This window comes from Vulpes lagopus, chromosome 1, assembly GCF_018345385.1.
Source record: "Vulpes lagopus strain Blue_001 chromosome 1, ASM1834538v1, whole genome shotgun sequence".
Taxonomy (NCBI): Eukaryota; Metazoa; Chordata; class Mammalia; order Carnivora; family Canidae; genus Vulpes; species Vulpes lagopus.
Window position 1 is genome coordinate 99094685 of NC_054824.1, and position 11449 is coordinate 99106133.

The window sequence follows — 11449 nt, forward strand, 5'->3', positions numbered from 1 at the left end:
AAAATGTGTTAAGGCTGATTCTTTAACACCCTCCTGCCAGCAATCTCTCTTACCGTTTCCCCCCTCTTCCCGATGACCTTAGACCCACACCACACCAGCACCTTTCTTCTGTCCTAAATTTCCAAAATCCTCTTATCTCTTTCTTTTGAGGATTAGCTTAACCTCTTTCCTTCTTCCTCTTGCCTCACAGGTTCTCCCTCCATCGCCATCTTTCACCATAAATTCCAGGAACTGACTTGGCAGTGCCAGAGAAGACATTCCCCGGGTGGGTGGACAGGTAGTGGAGGAGAAGAATTGCATGGTTCTGAGTCATCATGGGCTGCCAGGAGGGAAGGACAACCTGGGAATCCTTTACATGTAGTGTCACGTACATATCAGTTTATGAGCTGCTGCCTAATAAGAATAGCAAGAAAGTAGAAGCAGAGGAATGAGGAGACCCTAACAGCTGAATTTTGTTGGGATGTGAGGTTGGAAAAGGGAAGATAGACGCAGGTAGAGTTCTGCCCAGGGTAGCTGTGGGGAGGGTCTCAGGCTGCTAGGCCTCATTCCTGACAACTTAGCCAGGGTCAGAGGTCAAGAGTAAGGGCCTTCACGGGGAGTACAGTTTGCTGGCTGTTTCAGATCGTTGGATAAAGCCAGTGTCATGTTCTCCTGGTTAGACTTTTCTCTTCAGCTCCTTTCTCCCCAACAGGGAGTCCTTTTAAACCTGGATCCCATTCAGCCAACTAATAGTGTGTCTTTCCTCCAGATGTCTCAAGGTCACTACCCCACCACCACATAATCTTTTCTTTAGCAAAAGTGTTCTAAAACCCAAGACATAAGCTCTGAAAGGAAAATATCAGACTGTGAGGTCGCCGCCGTAATATCAAATGCCCGTGCAGTTAAAAGAAGATGAAGACCCTTCTGGCGTATGGGAGCGGTAACACTTGAGAGAAGGAGACAGAAGGAATGCGGGGCTCTACTCTGTGAACCTAAGGTTCTGTTGCACTTCCTACATATAAATGGTTTCCCAGATAGCTCTCGTGATTCATATTTTCAATGCCATGAAATTTGAATTATTTGCTTCACTTACAGAAATCCTTTTCTTCTATTTGGGGCAAAAGATCAAAGCATCTGGAAGAGGAAGAAGGAACCAACTGCAGACAAGGGCATGCATTTCTATTTATGGTATTTAAGTTCTGTAGAATGACTGAAATCACTTTCATGTTTCAGGCTCATAATGACTCAGCTCTTCCTGTACCAGTAAATGTAATTTTTAATGAACCTTGCCCTGCCTTTCCCAGAGGCAGATAATGCTTTTTATTTTATTAAATCCAGTTCAATAAGCAAGAGCTTCTGTCTGTTGAATCCCTGAATGGGTTGAGTACGCTATGCATGTTTCATTTTAATGTGCATTTAACATTTATTATAGGAATTATTATATTATCTCTCTAGCCAGTCTTCCCTAACAACCCTGTATTGCACACGTTCTGGAAATGTATTATCCCTTTGGGGTCTGTATTACTTTTCTATTGCTGTTGTGATGAATTACTATTGACGTTGCGGCCAAAACCAACACAGATGTATCATCTTACAGTTCTGGATGTGAGAAGTCTGGAATGAGTTTCATTGGGCTAAAATCAAAGTGTCAGCAGGCTGGCATTGCTTCTGGAGGCTGAATGGGAGAATCTGTTTCCTTGTCTTTTCCAGCATTTAGAGGCCATGCATATTACTTGGCTTCTGGCCTTTTCCTCCACCTTCAAAATCAGCAGCATTGAATCTTCAAATCTTTCTGTGACTGACCATCTTCCTCATTCTTCTGCATTTAAAAGGCCACTGTGATCACATTGTTTCCACCGGATATTCCAAGATAACTCACTTACTTGACACTCAGTAGATTGGCAACTCTCATTCCGTCTGTGACTTTAGTTCCCTTTTGCCATGTAACTCACAGGTTCTGGGAATTAAGATGAGGCCATCCTTGGAGGGCCATTATTTGGGGTTCCCGCTTTGCAAGGAGTAGCCCTACGAGACTCCCATCCGTGGTGATCTCTGAGCCTTCTCTCTGTCACCCGAATTGGTCACTCATGAAAACAGAAGCACAAAGTCACCAGGGATCTGGAGATGCATTTGGGCAAATACTGGCTTTGATTCTTGCTTACCTTTTAAGTTTCCCATTTTATTTATTTATTTTCATTTTATTTCCGGTGTAGTTAACATACAGGATTATATTGGTTTCAGGGGTAAAATATACCAATTCAACAATTCTATACATTACTCGGTGCTCATCGTGATAAGTGTACTCTTAATCCGCCTCCCCTATTTCATCCATCCCCCTGCTCACCTTCCCTCTGGTAACCTTCTCTTTGTTCTATGTAGTTAAAAGTCTGTGTTTTGGTTTGTCTTTTTGTTCATTTGTTCTGTTTCTTAAATTCCACGAGTGAAATCATACAGTATTTGTCTTTCTCTAGCTGACTGATTTCACTTAGAATTATACCCTCTAGATCCATCCATGTCATTATGCAAATGGCAAGATTTCATTTTTTGATGGCTGAGTAATATTCCATTTTATATATATATAATATACATACATATTTTATATATATAATATACGTAACATATTATATATATATATATATATATATATACACATACACTACCTCTTCTTCATCCATTCCTCTATCAATGAACACTTGGGTTGTTTCCATAATTTGGATATTATAAATAATGCTGCAATAAACGTTCAGGTGTATATATGTTTCTGAATTAGTGTTTTTATATTCTTTGGGTAAATACTCACTAGTGGAATTACTGGATTATAAGGTAATTCTATTTTTAATTTTTTGAGGAACTTCCATATTGTTTTCACTTCCTGCTTTTATTTTAATGTTGAATTCATGGGTACCTTAGTTTCCTTGTCATCTCAGAGAAGCATTAAATACATGTAAGACTTTTTTTTTTCACAAAGCTTAAATTGTTTTTATAAATTCGGATGTTGAAGATGATAAGTGGTCTGCTGTGCCAGAGATCTTGCAGTTGCTCTTAGGAAATAAAAGTTTGGTCTGGTCTAATAATAATTTACTTCCATTCCTATAAGTATAATGCCAAAACTACAAATTCTTATCCAAGTAGCTACTCCTTTCCCCTCTTTAAGTTTGCTTCAAGCTTGCAACCTTTAATGGAAAATGGGGCATTTTTAGCTTTGTTTCTTTTCCTTTTCTCTGTTCTTATATATATGCAGCTGTTGTTTTGAACTCACCCAAGCATAAGGTGTAGAGAGAGAGCTGTTTTGTCTAGATTACTGTTTAATAGAAAATATTTAAATATACACAAATTATTATAATTAATGAGACATTTGCATTTGCTTCAGTCAGTTGGGAAAATCTTTAAAAGTCCAATTTATATTAATTTAGTAAGATTAAGATTACTTATGAATCTAATTTATATTCATTTAATTTATATTATTTTCTATTAACCATAAAAATATAAAGTACTTATGAATAAGTCTGAAAAAGATGTAGCCAAAATTTATATAATATAAATATATACAATTTCCTAAATTATAAAAATGTATTAAAAGAGACCAAGGAACACCTGAATAATGGAGACATACTTACCAGTAGGAAGGGCCAATAAAAAAATATCAATTCTTCCCAGTTTATCTATAGGTTTAATAAAATTTCAATGAAAAATCTCATAGGGGTAGTTTTTTTATTTTTCCCTATTGTACTTGATAAACTCATTCACAGAGTTGAACAAAAGGCCCAGAATAGCCAAGACTCTCCTGAAGAAGAAAAAGGTACTTTGGGGGAGACTTGCCTCAAGCGAAATCAAGCTACGTTGAATAACATAGTGTTGAACTGATGCAGACACAGGCAAATAACCACTGGAACAGTCTACAGTGCCCCAAACAGACCCAGGGCTATACAGATGCTTGGTTTATGTCAGAGAAAGAATTGAGGACCAGAGGAGAAAGGATGGGATAGTGATAAATCATTCTGTGACATTGGGTGTCTGAATCACATACTTATGGCTGCATGACAACCTCCCCTGCCTCCAATTATGTGCTTAAAATAATAACCATGTGTTTATTTCATAATTCTTAGGTCAAAAATTGGGGCTGAGACCAATTGGTTGCTTTTCTCATCTGGTTCATTTAGCTCACCCAAGTGCCTCTGAGCAGATAAAAAAAAATCAAGCACTCTGGTTCTGCTTTTGTTGGTTGTAGGCTGGAGTGACAAGGGTGCCTGGGCCACAGACCTCTCATCACACAGCACGAAGCCCTGTTTGTTCACGTGGTGGTGGCTGACATGAACAGAAGAAGCAAAAATGGCCTGGAACAGGTACAGCATCCCTTTTGGTACAAACTAATGGTGAAATAAGTCACAGGACTAGTTTAGATCCCAGGAGAAATATATGTATCTTGATGAAAGAAGCTACCAAGTATCATAGCCGTTTTTGCAATCTAGGACCATACATTCTTGGGACAAAATAATAATCATTCCTTCCACATATTAGACTCCCAAAATCTCATCTAATGTTGGCATCATGTTAGTGTGGGGTCTTGTGATCTAAATAAGACCAGGTAAGAATCCTCAGATGGGCTCCTCTTATTCTAGAGACCTATACACTAAAAAAAAAAAAAAAAAAAAAAAAAAAAAAAAAAACACAACGACTATATGTCCCCAACATCCCCAATAACATACAATGATGAAGCAGAGACAAGATCATTACACACTGACATCAAAAAGGGAAAGCATGTGAAACACATAGCAGCCACTGGTCTATAATGATTCTGAAATCCAGGTGGACATCAGGTCTCTCCATTCTGGGAGCAAGAAATATTCCTTGATTAGGTCTAGGTTTATCTCCCTGCTCCATTGTCTCCAAGGCTCTTAACTCCTACCCTCTGAGCTCTTGGTTCTGTCTTCTGGGACATTGTTCCTTTTTTTTTTTTTTTAAGATTTTATTTATTTATTCATGAGAGGAAGAGAGAGAGGCAGAGACACAGGCAGAGGGAGAAGCAGGCCCCATGCAGGGAGCCCGAGGTGGGACTCCATCCTGGGTCTCCAGGATCACACTCTGGGCAGAAGGCAGGCACTCAACTGCTGAGCCACCCAGGTGTCCCTAGAGCTGGGAGTTTTAAATTTCTGAGCCCATCCTTTTCTCTCCCCTTGTTCCCTTTCTATAAGGAAAAACCCAAGTTTACAACTAAATAGCTTTCTCTGATTACTTCCTACTGGGAAAAAGCAAGGGTTCCAGTGGCTGTTTTGTAATTTGAGCAATCTTGAATTTTTCATCCCAAGTGTGTGGTCCTTTCATCAATACAACCCTCAAAATTTTGTGGTTTTGCTATGAATCTGACTTGAGACTACTTGGTTCAAGAAAAACCACACCCGCAAATTTTTGGAGATGGAGTTTTGTGGGTCTCTTTGTGGGATAAAATTCTTAAAATTCTTGAACTCAGCCCCCTTCTTTTAGTTGAGAGGGTCTACTAGATATCACCTTAATTCTTTGAAATATCTTAATAAAGTTTTAATAGCCACATCTGGGTATGATCTTTGGCCTCAGACTTCTTTTGCTTGAAGGATTTTTTTTTTTTTTAAATTTTTTTTTGCTTGAAGGATTTTTACTGGCTAAAGTGATTAGAAATGAGAAGCAGTTTCATTTTCTATAAACTTCCTTTAAATTCTTTATCTCCTTTCTTTCTCCCTAGGCAGCTAAATGAAACCAGTCAACACGTTCAATATTTTGCCAGGAACTCATCCTGCAAGGGCTATAAATTCATTAGAAGAAAAAAATATATCTAATCTTCTAAGTTACTGCGGGCTGATTGCTTTTAACTACACGACACATGTTGCCATTTTTCTGGCCAGCTGTAGCAATTTTCTCACTTTTTTTTTTTTTTTTTCCAGCAACCACTAAAGTTTACTCACCCTTTTTCTAGTTTCTGCTCCTGGATTCTTAATGTTTTTTTAGTCTCTGCCCAGTTCAGAGACCCGAAGCCACATGTTTTAGGGTGTTTTGTTTTGTTTTATAACAACTCAGTTTTAGGTACTAATTTCTATGTCAGTTTTTACTGTGTACCTAGCCACTTCTAATCTCAGTTAGTAAAAACAATAATCATGTATTATTTAGGAGGTTGATCCTAGGTAGTCTTACTTGTGGTTCCTGGTCAGCAGGCAGGCAGTGACCTCACATATCTGGTGGTTAGCTGGCTTTCATATGGGTACTGAGCCACACATCATCATCCAGCAGCCTAACACAGGCTTTTTTATATGCCAGTGGCTGATGGGTTCCTAAGAGCAGCAAGGGAACAAGCCCCAACATACAACTACTTTTTAAGTCTCTGCTTGTGTAATTTTCCCCACTATCTATTTGTCTACATGGTCAAGTCCAGATTCAAGAGACAGAAGAATCCACTTTACCTCTTCATGGGAGTGGCTGCCATAGTCACACTGCAAAGCGGACATGCATACAGGGATGAATAGAATTTGCGGCCATTTCTGCACTCTTGCAATAAGATGAAATAAAAATTAAACATTTTAAAAATAGTGGTTTATTTCATATTTTATATTAGCCATACATCATACTAGAGCATATGAATTCTTTATTGCAGCATTATTTACAGTAGCCACATTATGGAAGCAGCCCAAGTATCTATGGATAAATGAATACATAGAGAAGATTTGAGAAACACACACACACAGACACACAAGAATATTATTCAGCCATAAAAAAAGAATGAGACTGGGCAGCTGGGTGGCTCAGCGGTTTAGCACTGACTTCAGCCCAGGGCCTGATCCTGGAGACCCGGGATCGAGTCCTACATGGGGCTCCCTGGATGGAGCCTGCTTCTCCCTCTGCCTGTGTCTGTGCCCCCCCTTCTCTCTCTGTGTGTCTCATGAATAAATAAATAAAATCTTTAAAAAAAAAAAAGAATGAGACCTTGCCAATTGCAATAACATGGATGGAGCTAAAGAGTGTAATTTTAAGTGAAGTAAGTCAGTCTGAGAAAGAGAAATGCCATATGATTTCACTCATATGTGGAATTTAAGAAACAAAACAAATAACAAAGGGGAAAAAAGAGAGAGACAAACCAAGAAACAGACTTTAACTATCGAGAACGAACAATAGTTACCAGAGAAGGAGGTGGATGGAGGGCGGGGGGTGAAATAGGGGATGGGGATTAAAGAGCACACTACCATGATGAGTAATGTATAGAATGTACCTTATAATCTGTGTACACTACAAAGTGACCATTACCATAAGCATCCCTCACCACACAGCTGAGTCCCATCACTGATTCCACCCCCTCTCTAATCCCTTGCCCCTCTGCTAACCACTTATCTGTTCTCCATAAATTTTACTTTGTTTGTTTTGTTAGATTCCATATATAGGTGAAATCATTTGGTAGTTTTCTTTCTCTATCTGACCTACTTCATTTAACATAGTGTCCTGTAAGCCCATCCGTGTTGCTGCAAATGGCAAACTTTCCTTTTCTTTTTTTTTTTTTTTTTATGGCTGGGTAGATAGATCGATTGATAGATAGATGATAGATATCACATGTTCTTTATCCATTCATCCATCAATGGACACAGGTTGTTTCCATATCAGCTATTGAAAACAATGTTGCATGAGCATAAAGGTGCATGTGTCTTCTTGGGTTAGTGTTTTTATATTCTCCAATAAGTATCTAGAAGTAGAATACTCAAGAGTGGGTAGATATGGTAGTTTCATTTTCAATTTTTTGAGGAACCTCCATATTGTTTTTCCATAGTAGCTGCACCAATTACATTCCCACCCATAGTGTAGAAGGGGTCCCTTGTATGCACAACCTTGCCAACACTTATTTCATATCTTTTCAATAATAATCATTCAAACAGGTGTGAGGCAATATCTCATTGGTTATTATTTCATTTCCCTGAGAATTAGTGATATGGAACTAATCCATGTGCACATAATCAATGTGCCTTTTAGACATCTGTATGTCTTCTCTGGATAAATGACTATTCAGATCTCCCCATTTAGAGTATTTGGGGATTTTTGTTTTTGAGTTGTATGAGTTCTTTATATATTTTGGACATTTAAAAATATTTATTTATTTATTTATTTATAAGAGAGAGGGAGCATGAGCAGGGGGAAGGGCAGAGGGAGAAGCAGACTCCCTGCTGAGAAGGGAGCTGGATATGCGGCTTGATCCCAGGACCCTGGGATCTCAACCAGAGCCTGATGCAGATGCTTGACTGACTGAGCCACCCAGTCCCCCCTATATGTTTTGGATATTAACCGCTTTTTGGGGTTAATATAATTTGAAATATCTTCTCCCATTCAGTAGGTTGCCTTTTCATTTTGTTGATGGTTTTCTTCACTGCACAGAAGCTTTTTAGTTTGATTTATTTCTATTTGCTTATTTTTCTTTTGTTTCCCTTGCCTGCAGAGTCAGACCCAAAAAATATTGGTGGGACCAATGCTAAGCAACTTGCTGCCTTATATTTTCTGCTAGGAGCCTTATGGTTTCAAGACTTGCATTCAAGTCTTTAATTTGTTTTGAGTTAATTTTTGTGTTTGGTCTAAGATAGGGGTCTAGTTTCATTCTTCTGCATGTGGCTGTCCAGTGTTCCCGGCACCGTATATTGAAGAGATTGTCCTTTCCCCGTTGTATATTCTTGGGTCTTTGGTCATAAATTAATTGACCGTATATGTGGGGGTTTATTTCTGGGTTCTCTCTTTTGTTCCATTGATCTATGTGTCTGTTTTTATGCCAACATCGTACTGTTTTTGAATACTATAGTTGGTAGTATACTTTGAAATCTGGGATTGTGATACTTCCAGGTTTGTTCTTCTTTCTTAAGACTCCTTTGGCTATTCAAAGTCTTTTGTGGTTCCATACAAATTTTAGAGTTACTTGTTCTAGTTCTGTGAAAAATGCCATTGAGATTTTGATAGGGATTGCATTGAAACTGTGGATTGGGTGGTAGGTAGTAAGGACATTTTAACAATGTTAATTCTTCCTATTCATGGGCACAGAATATCTTTCCAATTTGTTGTGCCATCTTCAATTTCTAAGTGTCTTGTAGTCTTCAGTGTACAGGTCTTTCAACTCCACAGTTAAACTCATTTCTAGCTTATATTATTTTTTTGATAGTAATTATAAATGGGATTGCTTTCCTCTTAATTTCTCTTTCTGATACTTCATTATCAGTGTATAGAAATGCAGTAGATTTGTTTCCTGATTCTGTATCCTGCTGTCTTACTTGAATTCATCAATCAGGGCAGCCCTGGTGGCCCAGTGGTTTAGCGCCGCCTTCAGCCCAGGGCCTGATCCTGGAGTCCCGGATCGAGTCCCACTTCAGGCTCCATGCATGGAGCCTGCTTCTTCCTCTGCCTGAGTCTCTGCCTCTCTCTGTGTCTCTTATGAATAAATAAATAAAATCTTTAAAAAAAAAAGAATTCACCAATAAGTTCTAACAGTTTTTTGATAGTCTTTAGGGTTTTCTATATATGGTATCTTGTCATCTGCAAATAGAGACAGATTTACTTCTTCCTTTCCAATTTGGATGGTTTTTTTTTTTTTTCCTCACCTAATTGCTGTGGCTAGGACTTCCACTATAGGCACATCTTGTTTTATTGTGCTTCACTTCATTGCATTTTGCAGATATTATGTTTTATACAAATTGGATGTTTGTGGCAACCCTATGTTGAAACTAGTCCATCAGAGCCATTTCTTCCAACAGCATTTGCTTACTTTATGTCTCTGTGTCACATTTTGCTAATTCTCACAATATTTCAAACTTTTTAATTATTATTACATTTGTTATAGTAATCTTGATCAGCGATTATGACTCACTGAAAACTCAGATGATGGTTAGCATTTTTAGCAATAAATAATTAGGGTATGTTTTTTGGATACAATGTTATTGCACACTTAATAGATTTTTGTGGAAACATACATTTTATATGCACTGGGAAACCAAAAAATTTACTTGAGTCACTTTTTTTGTGATATTTGAGATATTGTGGTGGTCTGGGATCAAGCCTGCAATATCTATGAGGTATGCCTATACTATGTTGAATAAAACTGGAGACAGTCGGCATCCTTGTGTTGTTCTTAATCTTACAGGAAAAGCTTTCAACTTTTCACTATTGAGTATGATGTTAGCTGTGGGTTTGTCATATATGGCTTTTATCATATTGAGGTGTGTTCCTTTTATATCCACTTTGTTGAGAGTTTTTACCATAAATGGATGCAGAATTTTGGCAAATGCTTTTTCTGCATCTATTGAAATGATAATATGATTTTCATCCTTCATTCTGTTAATGTGTTATTTCATTGATTGATTTGCATATGCTGAACCATCCCTGCATCCCTGGAATAAATTCCACTTGATTATGGTGCATGATCTTTTTAATGTATTGTTGAATTTGATCAGCTACTGTTTCCTTGAGAATTTTTGCATTTATGTTCATTATGTCCACTAGCCTGATATTTCCTTTTTCCTGAGACAAACCTTGTCTGTTTTTGGTATCATGGTAGTATGAACATCATAAAATGACTTGGAAACATTTCCTACTCTTCAATTTTTTGGTAGACCTACTTCTTCGTCTCCGATAGGTAGATAAATAGACACGGTATTTATATGAACATCTTGATTGATTTGATTTTTGTTTTGTTTGCTCTCAGGCTTTAAGAGAAAGAGGTAGATCACAAATAAAGCTAATATTCAGGATTTACTTATGAAACCAAATTCTGAGTTATGCACAGTGGTCAGTACATAATTTGGCCCAATATTCTATTTCTTTAGTCATTGAAGAGTGATTTGAAATTTTCCTATTCATGATCCCCAAGGCACTACAAGAATATCTTCCATCCTTTTTGAAAAAAAAATGTGTGTGATGGACACATATATAATGATTAATTTTGCACCGTGATGCCCAGATACGTGATCGAACATTTTTTTTATATTTCTCTGGGGATGTTTTTTTGATGGGATTAATACTTATATCAGTGGACTTTGAATAAGGCAGATTGCCCTTCATAATGTGAGTAGGCCTCTTAGAATCCATTAAAGACCTGATAGAACAAAAGACAGACTGACCTCCCCAAAGCAGGAGGGAATTGCCAGTGGATGGACTTTAGACTTGAATTGCATCGGCTCTTCTCTGGGTTTCCAACCTGCTGGGCCCACCCTGCAGAGTTTGGACTTTGCCAGCCATCATACTCATGGGAGCCAATTCTTTAAAATAAACCATATATATATATGATTTATTATATGTAGTATATAAGCATATAACATTTATAACAAAAGGAAGTAGACTATTTTAAAGGGACATTTACAGCTATGTGTAGACATTTAAAGGGATTTCTGGCTTAACAGAATATTCCATTCTTTCATTGTACTAGCTAAAGATTCTACAATGCTCACTCAAAATTTACTGGTGCTTATGAAACTTGCATTTGGGAGCAATC